Source organism: Pongo abelii, chromosome 2 (genome assembly GCF_028885655.2).
Source record: "Pongo abelii isolate AG06213 chromosome 2, NHGRI_mPonAbe1-v2.0_pri, whole genome shotgun sequence".
NCBI classification, from domain to species: Eukaryota; Metazoa; Chordata; class Mammalia; order Primates; family Hominidae; genus Pongo; species Pongo abelii.
The window spans coordinates 94650451-94673818 of NC_085928.1; positions in this window are offsets into that span (position 1 = coordinate 94650451).

Here is a 23368-nt window from a genome sequence, read left to right on the forward strand (position 1 = left end):
CTATGTTTTTGTCCTGGCCTACAATAACCTCAAACTATGCAAAATAAGCTTCTCCGTATTCAAGATTTCATAAGAAAATAAGTCTAAAGGTGTCATAGACACCTGAGCAACCATTAAATAAGTAAGACATTATTGTGATTTTTCTCAGGTGCAAATCAGATAGCACTGGATACACCTGGGTTAAGCTCCAAGATGGCTTCAGCCCAGGACAATCTGTACAGAAGCACACAGCTTGAGCCACAAGTCAGCTTTCATCTCCCAGACTCTCATCAGACTTTTCCCCAAGAGACTATTCATAGGCTAAATGATTAAGGCTAAGATGGATGTCCTGAGGCTCAGCAGGGGCAGCAGGGGCAGGGAGGTCACCTTTCCAGACCCTAGGTCTTCTTTCAAGACAGTCACATGTCATAGGCAATTAGATTGGGTGCTCAGAATTGGGAGTGCAATTCAATTGTCTATGAAAACAGAGCCCAATTGAGTTGCCCTGCTGGCTCCATGGGAAGCTTCATCACCCCAGGAGGAGTGACCCAGGACCCCTTCCTTTACTTTTGACTGCCTTCAGCAATCCATTTGTTCTGGGACACTCGCCATCTGAAGACAAGCAAATATGCAGGGAGTGCCACTTCCCAGCCATTGGGATAGTTAATATTGATTAACTTTCATTGGCTGGAATGGGCAGTACATCTCACACAGCAGTAACAAGCAGTAGAGTGAGTCCATCCCTGATTCAGAGGATGGTATTAGTGTGACCCTCCCACCCTCCTCCTTCTTGCTCATGACGAGGTCTACTGGATGAACACCAGATGAGGGGCCAGCTGCTACATAAAATCAAAATCCTAAAACCACCTTGGGCTGGATAAAACACTTGGGGCATCCAGAAACCTCCCATCTTTCCCATCTGGAAACACCTAGTAACACCTGGAAACCTAGGGCTGACTATTATGACCAGCAAGTACAATAGTGAACAATCTCCTGCTCTGTGCCTGATTCAATAGAAGCAATAAGGACAGACAAGCCTTCCCCAAACACGAATAACTCACATGCACAACATTCCCGTTGACTTGAGCCCTTGATCTGAAGCACAGACTAATTGCTTTCAATCCATTTTTCTAGCCTCAGGATCCCACGCCTCTGTCACTTTTTAAACACAGTTTCATGCCAGAATCCAATGTCGTGCTGAATATAAAGACTGAGCTGTCCGATTAAAAAGACATGTTCTTGACCTCCTATCTCATCCTTATGCCAGCCTCTGAGCTTCCTCTTTGCAATATAAAGGGTCCTCAAAGGCTAGTTTGAAAAACATTGCACTGAATTACCTTCTTAGGAATCTCTAAGCTTTTATCACCAATGTGAGAACCCAGTCTTGTTCTTAATGGAGAATATGGGGCCTCAGGCCTTATCCTCAGTCAGTTTTCTTGCACACATTTGTTGTAGAATCAGGGCTTTTGATGATTCAACTCCCAGCCTCAATGGCTGGCCACTCCTGGACAAGGATGTCAGCTAAAAGGGTGTTAAGGCTGAAGTCTCACACCTCCTCTGTCTGCCAAGCCATGGATCTTGGCACAGGGCTTCCTGCAACTAAAGGCAGAGACACATTTTCCTAATGTGCCCAATGACACACAGCAGCAGCTCCAGCTCACATTTTGAGCTTTTTTTTTTTTTTTTTTTTTTTTTGCTATATGTATTCAGGCACGTAGCTCCTTGATAAAGAACGAGGAAGCTCAAACACAGCAGAAAGTGGTGATGACAGGGGGAATGGGTAGGAGAAGCATTGAATGAAGGACTCAAGTCAGATTTAAGTCAAGGATCAAGTTTCAAAGCATAGAAGCCTTCTCTATGGAAACACAAGTTGCTCTTGTTATTTTTTAAACAAATATTTGATGGGCTTATTTTGTACACGTACCTGGCGCAGTAACTGGGTTTTACATAAGTGGATGGAGAAATGAGTTAATCTGAATAAGAAGACAGGTTCATTTGAAGAGCCTGGCCCAGTGGAGTTACAACTTCTTTCTCTGAGGTCTGCCACCTCCCAGGCTGCCAGGAGGGCCTGTCGGGGCCTGCATGAAGGCTGCAGAGTGTGCAGCTGGACAAGCCCTGTGCGCTCAGGTGACCTCCTGTCTCCCCAGCTACACGCTCAGGAGCAGCGCTGCTCGCTCACAAGGCAGGGCAGGACCCCGACTCGGCTCCAGGGAATTAACAGGCAGAGGTGACAAAATGATCCCCAGTGTTTTAATTATTCTTTAATTATGCTCCATGTCATTACCTCAGCAAGGACTCTTACAGGGCCTGTCGTGCTGCCAGGGGGAAAGCAAGAGGGGGAATTAAAAGATTTCTTTTCCCACTGTCTGCAGCCACATTCGCATTCCAGGTTTGCAAAGCTTTCTAATCAGTCCAGTTGGGCATGAAAAGGCAGAACGTCCTTCCCTCAAAAGCCCACTGGAGCAGAGGCAGGAAGAGAAAGGGGACTTTTAATGTGATAAGTAAAAGAAAAATTCAATCCTGGCCTTTCAAGTTCTCTTGGGCTTAAGATTTCTTTTCTTTCCTCCAGCATCTGCTGCTTCTCCCTGAAGTTAGAAGAAAATACCTCTTGGGGGCTGATTCTATGCCATGCAGCAGCCCCGGAAGCTTCTTTCTCAGGGATGTTCTACATACCCAGCAGCAGCACCCTGAGAGAGCAGAGGGCCACATCTTCTGGAAATTAACCCTAAATTTGAGGGATGTGAAAACGGAAGAGTCTTTGAATTCTTCTAGCCAATGACTTACAATTCTATCATGTCTGAAACATCTCATCCAGCCTCTGCTTCTCAGGGTGGGTGAAGGGCTCACAGCCTTCCATGGTAGCCCACACACTGCTTAGTCCATGCTATCCACAGCAGGTTCTTTTAATTTCAACAATCCATTTATTAAACAATTGCTTCAGAAGGAGGTTTGAATCCTAGCTCTGTTGCTTGCTAGCTGTGTGATCAGCAAGTAGGTTAATTTCTCTGAACCTCAATTTTCTCATCTGTAAAACAGGGATTAATAATGGTACTTAACTCTTTGGGTTATTATGAAGTAAGATAATATGATTTAAGATCTTGATATAGGGCTTTGTGACATGTTAAACATGCTTCATTATATACCACATATGATATATAGGATATAATGTACTATGTATTATAGGATATAACATACTATATATTAGCCAAGATGGCCGAATAGGAACAGCTCCAGTCTACAGCTCCCAGCGTGAGCAACGCAGAAGACGGGTGATTTCTGCATTTCCATCTGAGGTACCAGGTTCATCTCACTAGGGAGTGCCAGACAGTGGGCGCAGGTGTGCGCGAGCTGAAGAAGGGCGAGGCATTGCCTCACTCGGGAAGCGCAAGGGGTCAGGGAGTTCCCTTCCCTAGTCAAAGGAAGGGGTGACAGACGGCACCTGGAAAATCGGGTCACTCCCACCCGAATACTGTGTTTTTCCAACGGGCTTAAAAAACGGCGCACCAGGAGATTATATCCCGCACCTGGCTCAGAGGATCCTACACCCACGGAGTCTCGCTGATTGCTAGCACAGCAGTCTGAGATCAAACTGCAAGGCGGCAGCGAGGCTGGGGGAGGGGTGCCAGCCATTGCCCAGGCTTCCTTAGGTAAACAAAGCAGCCGGGAAGCAGGAACTGGGTGGAGCTCACCACAGCTCAAGGAGGCCTGCCTGCCTCTGTAGGCTCCACCTCTGGGCGCAGGGCACAGACAAACAAAAAGACAGCAGTAACCTCTGCAGACTTAAATGTCCCTGTCTGACAGCTTTGAAGAGAGCAGTGGTTCTCCCAGCACGCAGCTGGAGATCTGAGAACTGGCAGACTGCCTCCTCAAGTGGGTCCGTGACCCCTGACCCTCGAGTAGCCTAACTGGGAGGCACCCCCCAGCAGGGGCAGACTGACACCTCACACGGCCAGCCGGGTACTCCAACAGACCTGCAGCTGAGGGTCCTGTCTGTTAGAAGGAAAACTAACAAACAGAAAGGACATCCACACCAAAAACCCATCTGTACATCACCATCATCAAAGACCAAAAGCAGATAAAACCACAAAGATGGGGAAAAAACAGAGCAGAAAAACTGGAAACTCTAAAAAGCACAGTGCCTCTCCTCATTCAAAGGAACGCAGCTCCTCACCAGCAACGGAACAAAGCTGGATGGAGAATGACTTTGACGAGCTGAGAGAAGTCTTCAGACGATCAAATTACTCTGAGCTACGGGAGGATATTCAAACCAAAGGCAAAGAAGTTGAAAACTTTGAAAAAAATTTAGAAGAATGTATAACTAGAATAACCAATACAGAGAAGTGCTTAAAGGAGCTGATGGGGCTGAAAACCAAGGCTCGAGAACTACGTGACGAATACACAAGCCTCAGTAGCCGATGCGATCAAATGGAAGAAAGGGTATCAGTGATGGAAGATGAAATGAATGAAATGAAGCGAGAAGGGAAGTTTAGAGAAAAAAGAATAAAAAGAAACGAGCAAAGCCTCCAAGAAATATGGGACTATGTGAAAAGACCAAATCTACATCCGATTGGTGTACCTGAAAGTGACGGGGAGAATGGAACCAAGTTGGAAAACACTCTGCAGGATATTATCCAGGAGAACTTCCCCAATCTAGCAAGGCAGGCCAACATTCAGATTCAGGAAATACAGAGAACGCCACAAAGATACTCCTCGAGAAGAGCAACTCCAAGACACATAATTGTCAGATTCACCAAAGTTGAAATGAAGGAAAAAATGTTAAGGGCAGCCAGAGAGAAAGGTCGGGTTACCCTCAAAGGGAGGCCCATCAGACTAACAGCGGATCTCTCGGCAGAAACTCTACAAGCCAGAAGAGAGTGGGGGCCAATATTCAACATTCTTAAAGAAAAGAATTTTCAACCCAGAATTTCATATCCAGCCAAACTAAGCTTCATAAGTGAAGGAGAAATAAAATACTTTACAGAGAAGCAAATGCTGAGAGATTTTGTCACCACCAGGCCTGCCCTAAAAGAGCTCCTGAAGGAAGCACTAAACATGGAAAGGCACAACTGGTACCAGCCATTGCAAAAACATGCCAAAATGTAAAGACCATCGAGACTAGGAAGAAATTGCATCAACTAACGAGCAAAATAACCAGCTAACATCATAATGACAGGATCAAATTCACAAATAACAATATTAACTTTAAATGTAAATGGACTAAATGCTCCAATTAAAAGACACAGACTGTCAAATTGGATAAAGAGTCAAGACCCATCAGTGTGCTGTATTCAGGAAACCCATCTCACGTGCAGAGACACACATAGGCTCAAAATAAAAGGATGGAGGAAGATCTACCAAGCAAATGGAAAACAAAAGGCAGGTGTTGCAATCCTAGTCTCTGATAAAACAGACTTTAAACCAACAAAGATCAAAAGAGACAAAGAAGGCCATTACATAATGGTAACGGGATCAATTCAACAAGAAGAGCTAACTATCCTAAATATATATGCATCCAATACAGGAGCACCCAGATTCATAAAGCAAGTCCTGAGTGACCTACAAAGAGACTTACACTCCCACACATTAATAATGGGAGACTTTAACACCCCACTGTCAACATTAGACAGATCAACGAGACAGAAAATCAACAAGGATACCCAGGAATTGAACTCAGCTCTGCACCAAGCGGACCTAATAGACATCTACAGAACTCTCCACCCCAAATCAACAGAATATACTTTTTTTTTCAGCACCACACCACACCTATTCCAAAATTGACCACATAGTTGGAAGTAAAGCTCTCCTCAGTAAATGTAAAAGAACAGAAATTATAACAAACTATCTCTCAGATCACAGTGCAATCAAGCTAGAACTCAGGATTAAGAATCTCACTCAAAACCACTCAACTACATGGAAACTGAACAACCTGCTCCTGAATGACTACTGGGTACATAACGAAATGAAGGCAGAAATAAAGATGTTCTTTGAAACCAACGAGAACAAAGACACAACATACCAGAATCTCTGGGATGCATTCAAAGCAGTGTGTAGAGGGAAATTTATAGCACTAAATGCCCACAAGAGAAAGCAGGAAAGATCCAAAACTGACACTCTAACATCACAATTAAAAGAACTAGAAAAGCAAGAGCAAACACATTCAAAAGCTAGCAGAAGGCAAGAAATAACTAAAATCAGAGCAGAACTGAAGGAAATAGAGACACAAAAAACCCTTCAAAAAATTAATGAATCCAGGAGCTGGTTTTTTGAAAGGATCAACAAAATTGATAGACTGCTAGCAAGATTAATAAAGAAAAAAAGAGAGAAGAATCAAATAGATGCAATAAAAAATGATAAAGGGGATATCACCACTGATCCCACAGAAATACAAACTACCATCAGAGAATAGTACAAACACTCTACGCAAATAAACTAGAAAATCTAGAAGAAATGGATAAATTCCTCGACACATACTTTCCCAAGACTAAACCAGGAAGAAGTTGAATCTCTGAATAGACCAATAACAGGAGCTGAAATTGTGGCAATCATCAATAGCTTACCAACCAAAAAGAGTCCAGGACCAGATGGATTCACAGCCGAACTCCACCACAGGTACAAGGAGGAGCTGGTACCATTCCTTCTGAAACTATTCCACTCAATAGAAAAAGAGGGAATCCTCCCTAACTCATTTTATGAGGCCAGCATCATCCTGATACCAAAGCCTGGAAGAGATACAACCAAAAAAGAGAATTTTAGACCAATATCCTTGATGAACATTGATGCAAAAATCCTCAATAAAATACTGGCAAACAGAATCCAGCAGCACATCAAAAAGCTTATCCACCATGATCAAGTGGGCTTCATCCCTGGGATGCAAGGCTGGTTCAATATACGCAAATCAATAAATGTAATCCAGCATATAAACAGAACCAAAGACAAAAACCACATGATTATTTCAATAGATGCAGAAAAGGCCTTTGACAAAATTCAACAACCCTTCATGCTAAAAACTCTCAATAAATTAGGTATTGATGGGACATATCTCAAAATAATAAGAGCTATCTATGACAGACCCACAGCCAATATCATACTGAATGGGCAAAAACTGGAAGCATTCCCTTTGAAAACTGGCACAAGACAGGGATGCCCTCTCTCACCACTCCTATTCAACACAGTGTTGGAAGTTCTGGCCAGGGCAATTAGGCAGGAGAAGGAAATCAAAGGTATTTAAGTAGGAAAAGAGGAAGTCAAATTGTCCCTGTTTGCAGACGACATGATTGTATGTCTAGAAAACCCCATTGTCTCAGCCCAAAATCTCCTTAAGCTGATAAGCAACTTCAGCAAAGTCTCAGGATACAAAATCAATGTATGAAAATCACAAGCATTCTTATACACCAATAACAGACAAACAGAGAGCCAAATCATGAGTGAACTCCCATTCACAATTGCTTCAAAGAGAATAAAATACCTAGGAATCCAACTTAAAAGGGACGTGAAGGACCTCTTTAAGGAAAACTACAAACCACTGCTCAAGGAAATAAAAGAGGATACAAACAAATGGAAGAACATTCCATGCTCATGGGTAGGAAGAATCAATATCGTGAAAATGGCCATACTGCCCAAGGTAATTTACAGATTCAATGCCATCCCCATCAAGCTACCAATGACTTTCCTCACAGAATTGGAAAAAACTACTTTAAAGTTCATATGGAACCAAAAAAGAGCCCGCATCACCAAGTCAATCCTAAGCCAAAAGAACAAAGCTGGAGGCATCACACTACCTGACTTCAAACTATACTACAAGGCTATAGTAACCAAAACAGCATGGTACTCGTACCAAAACAGAGAGATAGATCAATAGAACAGAACAGAGCCCTCAGAAATAACGCCGTATATCTACAACTATCTGATCTTTGACAAACCTGACAAAAACAAGCAATGGGGAAAGGATTCCCTATTTAATAAATGGTGCTGGGAAAACTGGCTAGCCATACGTAGAAAGCTGAAACTGGATCCCTTCCTTACACCTTATACAAAAATCAATTCAAGATGGATTAAAGACTTAAACGTTAGACCTAAAACCATAAAAACCCTAGAAGAAAACCTAGGCATTACCATTCAGGACATAGGCATGGGCAAGGACTTCATGTCTAAAACACCAGAAGCAATGGCAACAAAAGCCAAAATTGACAAATGGGATCTAATTAAACTAAAGAGCTTCTGCACAGCAAAAGAAACTACCATCAGAGTGAACAGGCAACCTACAAAATGGGAGAAAATTTTCGCAACCTACTCATCTGACAAAAGGCTAATATCCAGAATCTACAATGAACTCAGACAAATTTACAAGAAAAAAACAAACAACCCTATCAAAAAGTGGGCAAAGGACATGAACAGATACTTCTCAAAAGAAGACATTTATGCAGCCAAAAAACACATGAAAAAATGCTCACCATCACTGGCCATCAGAGAAATGCAAATCAAAACCACAATGAGATACCATCTCACACCATTAGAATGGCAATCATTAAAAAGTCAGGAAACAACAGGTGCTGGAGAGGATGTGGAGAAATAGGAACACTTTTACACTGTTGGTGGGACTGTATACTAGTTCAACCCTTGTGGAAGTCAGTGTGGCGATTCCTCAGGGATCTAGAACTAGAAATTCCATTTGACCCAGCAATCCCATTACTGGGTATATACCCAAAGGACTATAAATCATGTTGCTATAAAGACACATGCACACGTATGTTTATTGCGGCATTATTCACAATAGCAAAGACTTGGAACCAACCCAAATGTCCAACAATGATAGACCGGATTAAGAAAATGTGGCACATATACACCATGGAATACTATGCAGCCGTAAAAAATGATGAGTTCATGTCCTTTGTAAGGACATGGATGAAATTGAAAATCATCATTCTCAGTAAACTATCGCAAGAACAAAAAACCAAAAACCGCATATTCTCACTCATAGGTGGGAATTGAACAATGAGAACACATGCACACAGGAAGGGGAACATCACACTCTGGGGACTGTTGTGGGGTTGGGGGGAGGGGGGAGGGACAGCATTGGGAGATATACCTAATGCTAGATGACGAGTTAGTGTGTGCAGCGCACCAGCATGGCACATGTATACATATGTAACTAACCTGCACATTGTGCACATGTACCCTAAAACCTAAAGTATAATAATAATAAATAAATAAATTTTAAAAAAAACATACTATATATTATGGGATATATTATATATTATGGGAAATTATATACCATGTTGTATAATAGTGATCTATTCACTATGGATGAGGCATACTAGAAGGCCTACTAGACCATCTTCTTCAGAGTCCACAGGGACCATGTCTCCTTTTTTTCCTGTTTACCTCTGTGTTTCTAGAGCATAACATGAGGAATAGCACACAGTAGGTCCTCAATAAATAGTCATTGAAAAATATGAATAAACACTTTGGGAGATGTAATGGAGCATGGAAAATACAGTGATAGAGGGAAGCCCAGAGTGCTGTGGGAAGAAAGAGGAACCCTGCTTCTAACCACCCCTAATTGAGAGCTGAATTAAGTCCTTGCCGGCCACCTGGAACATCCCAGAGTATCAGGTCTAAGGCCTCTTCCAATATTGCCTCAAGGCATTTCTTACAGAAAGCTTGTCCAACCTGCAGCCCACAGGTTGCACGCCACCCCAGGACAGCTTTGAATGTGGCCCAACACAAATTTGTAAACTTTCTTAAAACGTTATGAGATTCTTCTTGCAATTTTTTTTTTTTAGCTCATCAGCTATCATCAGTGTTAGTGTACTTTATGTGTGGCTCAAAACAATTCTTCTTCCAATGTGGCCTAGGGAAGCCAAAAGATTGGACACCCCTGCCTCACAGGATACAGGTTTTTTTCCTCCCCTTCCTTAGCCACATTCATTACTCCCTTCTCATCTCCTAAGGAGAGCAGTGTACCTATGACTGTGCTATTTAGAACTGGACAAAATATTCTCACTGTGGCCTGTCCAGCACTAATTCCTTCAGACTCATTGGCTACAACCAAGGACGCCAATAGTTCCATGGGTTCTCAGTGCCAACCCTATTCTTTGAGTCTACACGCAGCTTCTCTCTCTTTCACACTTGGTCGAGATATTTATGTGTAAACTGCAATTTAAATTAAACTGAACTAGCTTCATTGTATTTATTGATGTCAGGGACCACTGGATAACTCGGGTTGCCCTGCCATTTCACAAAATTGGAGTTGGGATGGCCAATAGACTGCTTCCACTGAAACTGCAGGACTGAAGCACCAGTTCTTCATGAGCTGAAAGAAATTCCACCCCAGTCACAGCATTTTGGTTTAGGTGTGGATCTTGAGACATCATTACATAGTATAAGGGCTGAGTGGTTCAGAGATGTCTTTCTCCACATGCAGGTCAGATATCATCATTATCATATGAGATGTTTCTAGGTGGGGCTCATGTTCCTGTTCTAAAATGTTCACAGTTGAGTATTTCTTTTGATGTGTATGAGGTAAACCATAACCAGTATTTCAAAATCATATTTTACACAGATATTATGGCTATTTACTCGTATTAAATTAAAGTTTAAAGATAAGTCAACTTAAAGAAAGTACTGAGTACACAGAAGCACAGGTGGTGCACAGATACAACAGAACTCCAAGTTTGGTCTGGGCAAACCAGAAAAGGCAATCACAGCTCTCTCCCTAGGATCTGGGAGGCCTGGTCTCGTGGCTGCAATTGCACCAAGCCTTAGTTCCTTTATCTGCAAAATGGGAGTCAATCATTTTCAATCAGCCACCAGCTGCAGATTGCTTGTGAGGATACAGGGAAATAATATGAGCAGTCCCTGCCACTTACTAATTATATTTATTAAATTTTAGCATGGAGTTAAATTCTTGATACACTTCATCCAGTCAATCCTTACGGCGATCTTATGTGGTAGATGCAATTAATCTATTTTATAGAGGAGGAAACTGAGACTCAGGAAGAGATGAAGCAACTTGACCAAGTCACATAGACAAGAGGAAGAGCCAGGATCTACATCTATGTCTCCCAATTCTCAAATCCATGCCCTTCACTGCCCCTGGGATGTATATAAGTGTGAGCTCTGCAGAGTCTGTTGAAATGAACAGCATGAATGATATGGAAAATGAGCTGCATGAAAGTGGGGGCTTGGCTGCTCTGTTCATTGTTGTGTCCCAAGAGCATTTGGGACAGCTCCTAACATGCTGTGGATGCTCAGTAAATGTGTACATGAGAGAGAAAAAAGAAGGCAAACAAGGGAATGGAAAAATCCAAAAGAAAGGAAGAGAAGGAAGGTAGGATGGATGGATGGGAGGAAGGAAGGGAGAAAACAGCCTTTGGCAAGATGAAACTTTGTGTGTTCTACCTATGAAAACAGAAGGTCAGAGAACGAGACTCATTGCTTGGAGGTCAGGAGCTGCCATCACTGCTGAGGAATAAACAAGAGAACCTCTTTTAACCACTGACAAGTTGGTTCATCTGTACACCGGCTTGTTCTGTGCTAGAGTAGCTAAACCATCACAAGTGTCCCATAGAGGAATTAGAAGAAAGGGATGCAAAGAACAGTAAATTTTCACTGATAGGAAATCAACAGAGAAGATCGATAATAATGCCTATTTGTCCAATTATCTTTTAAAACAATTTTGACACCAAAATAATATATACATCAGGATATATAAGCTTACCTTCTAATATTATAGAATCAAAAGTTGGGAAGTATCATTGAAAAATAATCTTGTTCTAAGCAAAAACTGAAAAAAGAAATATATAAAGATTAAAGATTTCTATATAACAAAATATGTCATGAAATTAAAAAAAATAAAACTGAGAAAAATTTATATAAGCTATTCAAAAGACAAAGGACAGCATTAATATACAGGATATATTTAGTGTTCTCATGAACCAATAAGGAATAGACAAATGAAGTATTCAAAATACTGAAGAGAATTTAAACAGATTTGCACAGAAAAGAATGCAAAAAGTCCAGTAAATATTTGAAGAGATCTCAAGCTCTCTAGAAGTTGGGAAATTGTAAATTAAAACAAGATTAGCAAAAAATGTTTAAAATATTGATAGTAGTCTATTGGTTATTATGGCCTTTGAATATACAGTTGGTGAGAGCATAAATGGATGGAGCTTTCATAAAAGTTAATTTAGCAGTATTTGTCAAATTTAAAAGTGGACAGGGCTTTTGACTCAGCAGTCCTTTTTCTTGGACTCTTATCTTTGGAAACACTTGCACAGGTGGATAAAAATGGGATCCTACGGGCATTCATAGCAACATTATAATAGTGAAAAACTGGAACCAGCTTAAATACTTATCATTTAGAAGAATACTTGAACGAATCGTGGTACATTCATTCTATGAAGTGTGTTCAAAAGAATGAAGTGGACCTATACACACTGAAATAAAGATCTCCAAGATACATTATTGGTGAAAAAAAAGCAGCTTACAGAATAGCACATATAACACAATGCCATTTATGTTAAAAATAAGATACCTATGTAATATCTAAATATGTGGTATACATGCACAGAAAAGGGGGCTTGGAAATATGTACCCCAAAATAATGACAGAGATTACCTCTGGGGGACAGAATTGGAGCAGGAAAAGTCGAAGGAAAACTTTCATGGTTTGCTTTATATGTTTATGCATGGCCAGAATCAGAATGTATTCATGTATTACTAATATACATTTTTAAAATAACAGAAAAAGAAAGAATTTCAATTTCTCTGAGCCCTCCTGAACCTACATCATCCCCTAAACTGAGATGTGTTTGTGGATTTTTTGCCTTTTATTTAATTGCTTTTTCACTCCATCACAAGCTAATACCTGGATGCCCCTGGCACACTTTCAGATGCCTGCACACGCTAACACAATTCACTCGGCACCACAGAATCTGGGAAACAGCAAAGGCCTTGGAGATGATGTAACCCATTTCTCTCCTTTTAGAGATAATGCAATGAAGAGTTTCAATGGCTTGCTTATGGTCTCACAGCAAAAGAACTGTCAGGGTAGGAACTAGGAGCTGGCTATTTGGCTCCAAGTCCAAGTTCTTCCCATGGTACTCCATGGCAGGGGAAAGTCCATTGCAGGATGAGACCCCAGAGGCTGCTAATGGTCTCACCAACTGCCTTTCACCTGCAGCAGTGCCGCCTACTACCATCCACTGAGCAGGTGGAATCTGAGGCTGCTGGGAGCAGAGACTTTTCCCAATGCATCATGATTCCCACAATGCCTGTGCTAAGTCACTCTGAGCAGCTGTGAAAATCCTGCCCATGTTCAGTAGCCCTTGAAGTTTCTCATTTTTGTCTTGAAGTGAGTGAAATGTGGCAGAGAAGCTACCCATTACAGGACCAGGGGACACAGTTCTAGACTCTTCTCAAGTCCATATGCTGCAAAGATTTTAAGGACTCCCTTCACGTCTCCAATTTTTTTTTTTTTTTTTTTTTTTGAGACAGGGTCTCATTCTGTCACCCAGGTTGGAGTGCAGTGGCACAATCCCCACTTATTGAAGCCTCCATATCCTGAGTTCAAGTGATCCTCCTGTCCCAGCCTCTTGAGTCACCACCACACCTGGCTAATTTTTTTTTTAATTTTTAGTAGAGATGGGGTCTTGCCATGTTGCCTAAGCTGGTCTCTAACTCCTAAACTCAAGTGATCCTCCTTCCTCAGCTTCCCAAAGTGCTGGGATTACAGGCCTGAGCCACTGTGCCTGCCCCCACTTTTTTCTTAAATGCACTATTTTTCCATAATCAAGGTGTTCAACGCACATGCTTTGTAGTTACTGAACTTTACTTAAGATATTTTTCTTTTTGAGGTGACTTAGCAATAATGCATGCTGCAGACGAGCTTTTATGTCTGTCTCACAATAACTCCACTTTAAGTTTACCTCTCTCTGTGAAACAGATTCATTCCTAAAGAGCATGGAAATTTCGTCTTTTTAACTTGAGTTGTATTTTATTTCTTTATGTATTTGTTTGCTTTGAAACAAGGTCTTACTGTATTGCCCAGGCGGAAGGCAGTGGCACATTCCTAGCTCACTGCAGCCTCAAACTCCTTGCTCAAAGAGTCCTCCTGCCTTAGTCTCCCAAAGCTCTGGGATTACAGGTGTGATCTACTGTGTCTGGTCATGAATTGGATTTTATTTTATTTTAATTAATTAATATGTTTATTATTTTTTGAGACAAAGTCTTGCTCTGTTGCCCAGGCTGGAGTGCAATGGTGCCATCTCGGCTCACTACAACCTCCGCCTCCCTGGTTCAAGCGATTCTCCTGCCTCAGCCTCCCAAGTAGCTGAGATTACAGGCACTTGCCACCATGCCCAGGTAATTTTTGTATCTTCAGTAGAGACGGAGTTTCACCATGTTGGTCAGGCTGGTCTCAAACTCCTGACCTCAGGTGATCTACCTGCCTTGGCCTGCCAAAGTGCTGGGATTACAGGCATGAGCCACCACGCCCAGCCAGATTTTAAATGCTCTGATAAAATACTTGATTTAGAAGGATCTTCTTGTGAGTAATGTGAATACTTGATTTAGAAGGATCTTCTTATGAGTAATGTTTTAAATGCAATCAATCAGCTATTAAATATACACTGTCCAATATGGTACCCACTAGCCACAGGTGCCCATAGAGTGCTTGAGTGTAGCTTATCCCAACTGAGATGTTTTAGAATAAAATATGCACCAAAAACTTTTCAAAATATGTCATTAATATTTTTTATGATGATTACACATTGAATAATGATATTTTGGATAAACTAGATTAAAATATATTACTAAAATTAATTTTCAGTTTCTTTTTATCCTGTTTAGTGTAGCTACTAGGATATTTAAAATTTTATATGTAGTTTGCAACATATTTGGACAGCACTGAAAATAATTAGTTTTATAACCTTGGATTTTTCTCAAGCCAATTTTCTTAAGGGGAAACCCATCTATTTTCAGAACATAGCCACAACTTGCAACTGTGGATAAAAGGTGGGGTTTTAAAGGGATCACTTAATTTAACATTTGATCAGTTGAGTGTTTAATATATTCTGGATGTAGTGCTCGATGGATTGACTCTTGACCCCAAAGGGTTCACAATCAAGAAGAGGAATTAGGCCATCATGCATATAATTAATTAAAAATGTCAGTCTTCTCCACCGTCCCCAAACCTGCAAAGTAATAGAGCTCTTCAAATGTCTAAAAATCTATTCTAGGTAAAAGTATTCTAAAACATCAAGTTCAGATCACAGATGTCTGTGTGACATCTAGAAGGTACTCAGGAATTGCCATGTAACGCATAGTCTCCCAAATCAAAAACAATAATAAAGTCACAAAACATTCTTTTAAAATTGTGTTTGCATAACTTTTTTAAAGAGAGGAAGAAGTCACTCTTTTTAATTGTCATGTGACTTGGATAGAGGCAAGGGATAGATTGTTCCAATGACCTCTTACTTCACCAAGTCCATACTAAAGAGTGTATGTAATTAAATGGAATTCAAGTATGCATTCATGAAGGCCTACTGATATTAATCTGACCTACTAAAGATTGGCAAGTTTTGACAAGTGAGTTGTCCAATTTCTATTCCTATCTAGCTAAAGGATGAAGTAGATTAAAATTATAAACACACACACACAGACACACACACACATATATCACCCCTGGCTTGGGTCCCTGGAAGATAAGCTTATGCTACATGACGTCTCTTCTGGACTCCAGCTGATTGATCTGAGCTGCAGAACTATCTCATTCTTTTAAATAACTACATGATCTCTCACTGCATGTATGTACCATACTTTATTTAACCAGCACCATATTAAAGGATATTTAAAGTCTTTACAGACTTTTTTTTTTCAATATAAACAATGCTGCAAAGAACACCTTCGAACACATGAACACGCATGTTGGATACATTTCTGGAATAGGAGTGCTTGAGTTAAATGGCTCATGTGCTTTTAATTTTGCACATATATTGCCAAAATGCCCACAAGAGAGGGCTTACAATTTGTGTTCTCATCAATGTATGGAAGAAGAAAGGCATTTTATTTAATGTACCTGTATTTATGCCAGATGAAGAGATAGTTTTATATAAAGCATAAATAACCTATAGAAAAATCATGCAAGGCTACATTAAATAAAAAGAGGCTAAATTTAGTGTAACTATTTCACTCATCTGTTAAATTTTGTAATAAGGAATTTAAAACTATACAATAAATACCACTAAACATAATAAAACCCTCTTATTTAAGGGAAGATATCAAAATGTTAAGAAAGAAGAAAAAGCACATATAGTAAAAGAGGGAGAGAGAAAAAGGAAAGAGATCTATAGAAAGATGTCATACAATGAGTTTGACACCAGTAAATCTCAGTGAAAATGAGGAGACTGGTTTTTCTACCAAGAACACTCACTTTCTGGGCCTTTAGTGAATTATGCATTTGTGCTATTTTGTATCCTCAGGTGTGGCAGGTTGTCATATTGGACCTAATTCTTCAACTCTCTCTTCAGCTGTACCTTTCACATAGCCTTATCATGGGCAGAGTGTACTTCCATGTCCCTTGACTTTGGATTGGCCATATGACTTGCTTCAGCCAACGGCATGTGTGCATAGGTACCATTGGGCCAGTTCTGAGCTTAGGCCATGAGGGTCCTCATATGGTCTATTTGTTCTCTTGTGCCCCTACCATCACTTTGAGAAAAACATGCCCCTGAGTACCCTTCTGGTCCAAGGAAGATCACAGACTCATGAAGGGGACCTGGAGCCATATCAGCTGAGCCTAGGCTAAATCAGCCAACCCCCAGCTGACCTGCAGATGTGTGAGCTAGCCCAGCCAAGATCAGCAGAGCTGCCCCAGCTGAGCCCAATCTAGATGAGGCAACTTTCAGCCAACCTGCAGACTGCATGAACAATGAGAAATGATTGTTTCAAGCCACTGAGTTTTGGGGCAGTTTGTTACATAATAACAGCTCATTAACGTATCAGACAACCAAAAAGGATGGGTTTGGCCCAAGCTTTCAAGGTCCTCCCTTCATTCAACAAATAGTTATTAAGTACCCACTATGTGCAGGCACTAAGCTAGGTTCTGGGGATATAGTGAAGAACAAGATAGACCAGGTGTTTGCTTTTATAGACCTAAGCCGAGTAAAGAGAAGACAACATAGATAAGCATGATATGACTTATAAATATGACTGGCTGCTGCTTTCAATTACTTGGACAGTGAAGTTTTCTTAGAAAAAGTGACATTTCAGTCCAGATTTGCCTGACAAAGAGGAACCAATTCTAAGTTCCAGGGGTAGAACGCTCCAGAAAGACAGAACAACTAGAGCAAAGGCCCTGAGTGGGAAAGAACTTAATGCATTCAAGATACAGGAAGGAGGCCAGTGTGGCTAATCATGGTGAGCCTGCTGTTGAAGCACTGTCTTGCTCCTTTTAGATAGTTAGTGCCTCTTTGTATTTGGGAAAAATGTGCTTGCTTCAGTTGGCAAGAGGTCTGTGTCAATTGTAATTTCACTATTCTAAACTTAGCTTGGACTTCAAATAAAAATGAAAACCCAGCCTCACTCTATTCTCATTTAAAACACATCTACTGTTCACTCAAATCTTCAGTAATAAATGAGCACAAATGAAGTAAAGCAACTAACAGGTGATGTAATGGCCAAGAGAGGAGGCAGACAAGGCTTCAGTCACCAGGTTCAGTACTCAGAGAAACAACAGCAGATTTCCAGATTTGTCAATCCTGTAGTTTTGCTCTTTCCAACTGACTTTTAAATTCGGTGGAAAGGTTCTGTGTCTAAATGAAGTAGCACTCACCCTCTAAAGCACAAACAGATCTAAGTGGTTCCCAGAAGAAGCGCTATTCCAGGTTGGGCTGGAGTTCGAGGACTGTAGCCCATGTGACTGCCTTTAAAAAACAGAATGGGTCAGGAGTGTGGCTCACGCCTGTAATTCAAACACTGGGAGGCTGAGGTGGGAGGATCACTTGAGGCCAGGAGTGCAGAACCAGCCTGGGCAACATAGTGAGACACCATCTCTACAAAAAAATTAAAAATTAACTAGATTTGATGGTATGCCCCTGCAGTCCCAGCTATTCTGGATGCTGAGGTGGGAGGGTTGCTTGAGCCTAGGAGTTCGAAGCTGCAGTGAGCTATGATTGCACCACCGCACTGTAGCCTGAGTGACCAAACAAGATTCAGTAACTCTCCAAAAAAAAAAAAAAAAAAAAAAGAAAAAGAAAGAAAGAGAAATGCATTTCGAGACATTTCCTCCCCCAACCCCCGCCCCTCCAGAAATTAGCTCCATTTAGATACTGGAAAACAGGACAGTTCACCTGGCAGCTCTCTGCTTATTATTCTGTGACCTTGAGTGGATAATCTAGCTTCCGTGTGCTTTAGACTTATTTATGAAATGACAATGGTAATAACTAACCAACCACAGGTTGCTATGAGGGTTAAATACAATAATATGGTTCTAAGTCTTTATAAACCATGAAGGGCCACTTAATTGTGAAGCATCCTGATTATTTATTAAAGATGCCAAGTTCTTCCCCAGGCTGGATTGCTTTCTATCCCTAATGGGCAGAAAACCTGGAGTATAATATTTTGATATATAACATTTAAAAATACATAAGCCATGTGCTATTATTGTCCAAGTGATAACACCATTTTATGATTATTAATCAAACAATAAATTCTCCAAAGACTTCTAGGGATATAACTTTGTCTTTCTCATGATTTTTCTGTGGGTATCCATGGAAGCACAGCAAAGACTTTTTGCCTCTAAATATTCTCATATGGAAATTCTGATTACATTCCATTACATATCAGCAATGAGAAGTCTAAAATACACAAAATACATTTATCTTTGGATTATATTAATATTTTATTTATGCAATGGTCTGACATCTAAGCCCAGAATAAATATTTTAGAAATCTCTTTAATGTCTCAAAAGTCCTTTAATTGATCCTTCTTTTGGCTAGTCTCTTTCTTTAGTATTAAACTTGGAACTCCTGAGTTACAATTAGCAGCACACACTGCCATCCTTATAAACAAAGGGAGTTAAGTTTCTTATACCCAAATGTTCAGTCTAGCAGCATCCACCACGGTTCTGGCTGCTGCCAGGACCCAGAGGTTGTGATTAAGAGTTCATTCATGCTGTCGGTGGCACCACTAGAACTAAACTGCATCTCCTGGCCTTTGGCTTCCAGATTTATAAAACTACAAAAACCATATTCATTTCCTTCATTGGCTTGCTCTAAGAAGCTAGCACCCCTGTTGCCAGCCCATTCAAAAATGCATGACATAAATGTCAAAGCCCCATTCTGAATGATGTTTTTCTTGTAGAAATTATTTTTCCTAAGGTGATTTTAATAACGTAGCTAGCAATCTGGCACACCTAGGGTAAGCAGAGAGAAGAGGACCCAATATTTAGATTTATCAATAAGTAAATTTAAGACTAATGGTGGTTCACATTATGTGAGTACTTTCTACTTTGTCAGAAGATCTGTCACAGGATTCCTGTAGCGAGCTTTCCTGGAGCGTTTGAAATGTGATTCGATTTATGGAAAATCAGTTCACGGGTTACTTTTTGAGAATACATTTATTTTATAAAGTATCAAACCTTAGGGCTCCTGATTTTTTCAGGTAAGGTTTGCCTGTGTGGAGTGTGCCAGGGCAGGAGTTTGAGGAGGTTATATTGTGTAGGGAAGGTATCTGATAAATATATTTTGGATAATAGGATGAATGAAAAAAGCGGACGGTTGGATGGGTAGGTGAGAAGATAGATGAATCAAAATGAAATAAATGAATTGGACTTTTGGAAGATTTTCTGAATTGTCAGAAGGGAAAGGGGATGTTTACTAGCTATGAGTTCATTCATGCCTAAGTGACACCCTTGCCTAGTCTTAGGCATTCCAAAATGCAAGCATGAATATGGAATCAAATAAATATTTTTCAAATGTCAGTGTACCTGGGGTGAAAAGACAAAGAGATGATGACTGTCAAGGTAACAAATTTACATATTTATTTCAGACTATATTAAATTAAAAAGTGACATCCATCAAAATTACCTAAACCAAAGTTATTGTTGATCCTCCCCACATTGCTAAATGCTGTGCTCGTTCTGACACCCCACACCATTTACCCAGCAGCAGCACTTAGGGTGGATGACAACTTGCACCTTATTATTATTATTTTTTTTTTGAGATGAGGTCTCTCGCTCTATCACTTAGACTGAAGTCCAGTGCATGATCACAGCTCCCTGCAGCCTTGACCTCCTGGGCTCTGGTGATCCTCCCATCTCAGCCTCCCAAGTAGCTGGTGCATGCCATTACACCAGGCTAATTTTTGTATATTTTGTAGAGATGGGCTTTGCCGTGTTGCCCAGGCTGGTCTCTAACTCCTGGGTTTAAGCGATCTGCCTGCCTCAGCCTCCCAAAGTGCTGGGATTATAGGCATGAGCCACCATGCCTGGCTGCACCTTCTTGATACAGTGTCCTCCCTTGGCTTCCAGAATTCTCAATTGTCATGATTTCATGAGCAAGTTTGCTTCCAGGAGCTCCCATCAACAGAGGCATGTGCTTTCACTCCAGCCACATTAGATTCCTCACTGTCCCCAGGCATTCTTTGCCATTCCCAACTGTGGTGCCTTTGCTTCTACTGATTATTCTGCCCAGAGTGATCTCCACATTCCTTTCTTCCTAGTGAAACTCCATTCATGCTTTGAGACCCGAAATTACTAGTTCCTTATCCCAAAGCCTTTTAGGAATTCTCTTCCTATCCTCCAACCTCTCTCCTCTACTTGGTTTCTGCCTCTATGTAGTAGCAGTGATAACAGGAGTGATCCGAATGATTATAGGAGGGATCAGAACAGTAATAGGAGTAATAAAATGGGGAGGAAGAGAAGCAGATAGATTTAGTGAACATTTACTATTACTAGACACTGGGCTAATTCTTTCATATTCATTATTTTACTGAATCCTTACAAGGGCAGTTATTATCATCACTTTATAGAGGACACACCTGAGGCTTTGAACAGGTGTTTGAATTACCTGAGATCATCCAGCTAAAGTGTGGAGGTGACCTGTGAAACCCAGGCCTAACTCTGTCCAGAGTCAAAATGCAAAACCACCAGCATTTGGTGTGGATGATCACTTGCAACTTTTTTTTTTTTTTTTTTCAAAGTCTCACCCTGTCACTCAGGCTAGAGTGCAGTGGTCATTCTGATACCCCACACTACTTACCCACTAGTAGCATCTGGTGTGATCACAGCATGATGCTGCCCCATAACACTGTGTTAGATTTATTGATGTCTCTATCTCCCCTATCTCCTCCTTGAGGGCAAGGAAGTGTCTCTATAGTTCCAATGTTTGGTTAGTACCGAGTGTTTAGGGCATGTTTTTTAACTAAATGAAGGCAGGTGGCATATTTTCAAGAGTAAGAATGGGCTTCTGATGATCTCTGCGGAGCCTCTGTACACAATTTTGGAGGTAGCCGGTAAAAGCCAGGTGGGCTCTGTCTTAACTGGACCTGCCAGTCCCAAAATGGGGACAGGAATTGTGTGGGAGTCATTTTAGTGTGAAATCACACTGCTTCCAGCATGAAGAGGACCTTCCACCCTGGGTATTTCACAATTTCTTGGCCTTACTTCTGGCTGCCTGATATGCTTAGTTGGATGTTTACATAGCAGAGTTTACTCTAGCAGAGAAAGGATGAGTATGTCCTCTCTGTGTCAAGCAGTTGAACTTACTGAGACTGACACCAGTCTGATTTTATCTCAGTGGCTCTTTCACCTCTTGGCAGCCCCTTGAAAAACCTTATTTACTCAAGATGAGCCCTGGCTTTCAACTGCTATTGGAGGACATCCTTCAATTCACTCTCAATGAACAGCGGGGATAGCTCAGTCCTCACTCACATTCCTGCCCCCTTTCCCTACTTGTCCTCATCAAAGCCCGCTCAAGACTGCCACCACCATCTTTTCATTGCATTTATTGCTCCTATACGCTCCCTCAGCTCTCTTTTTTTTTTTTTTTTTGAGACGGAGTCTCGCTCTGTCGCCCAGGCTGGAGTGCAGTGGCGCAATCTTGGCTCACTGCAAGCTCCGCCTCCTGGGTTCATGCCATTCTCCTGCCTCAGCCTCCCGATCCCTGTCTCTTAACAGCCAAGCAATGCATGCTCTTCGGTCAGGTCACACTCTAAATAAGGACAACACCGATAAGTCAGAACGTTGTGCACTTGTAGAGTGCCTTGTGACTTATCAAATGTCTTTTTACCCATTATGTTAATTGCACTTTTCTAGGACGGGTGCACCATACTTTCTCTTGGAGCAAAACTCTTAAGTCAGCTTATTTTTTTTCAAATTCAGAAGATGAGAACCATGCAGGATATCATTAAAATAAATCTTTCATTTTATGTTTTACCAAAGGTAATTGGTATCTACTATAATACCTGTAAGTCGGCTCAGCACAAGGACTACAGAGACAACTGTGATAGTATCCCTGTTCCCAGGTGCCCCTGCTTTGGAGCCCAGATAAAAAATAAATAAATAAACAATTGCAAAGGCTGAGGAAAGTGGAACTTAAAGGGATAAACACACGAGAAAACACAGGAATGGGGAAATGTCACTGCTAGGGTTGATCAAGAGGATGTGAATCATGAAGAAGGGTTATTCCATGCACAAATACCAAGAAAGGGGTCCTTTTTAAATTACAGCAATATGTATTGAATGCCTACCACATTTTGGGCATGGAGGATATGACAGTGGGTATGACAAATGTCCTTGCTCTCAAGGAGATTATAGTCTAGTGGAAAGACTAGCAAATAGATCAATCCAATAGAAGCTTCAGAAAGCTGTGATCTTTTTAGACTTGTGCCACTGAACCATGACACCCTCCCACTCCACGCTGACCTTGTCACTGCCATGTACTAGTCTTCTGGTCATTCCTTCCCATCCATCAGAAATGTGGACATCTGACTCATGGACTGCCTCTTCAACTGAGACAATGCTTTTTATGTGGCAATCTATCTGCATCCCTGCCTCTCAGGTTCTGACATCCTCATCTCCAATAAGCCCCTCTTCTATTTGCTCTCTATCACCTCCTGGGAAGTTACACCCTAGACCCTGTGATCACTCAACACTTCTCCATGGCCAGAAGCCTGAATTTTAGCCTTAGGTTCTGACTATGGACTCCTCCCCTACTATTTTCTTTGACTATATTCTCTAAGACTCTTTATTTAGACTTCCCAGAGACTGCTGATCCATTGAGCAGAAGTTGGGTGTATTCTGCCTTCCCAAATACTCAAGGGCAAAAGACTTTGCCACCATTTTATGTCAAAGTGCTTAATGTAGTAGGTGTTCAGTAGAAATTTATCC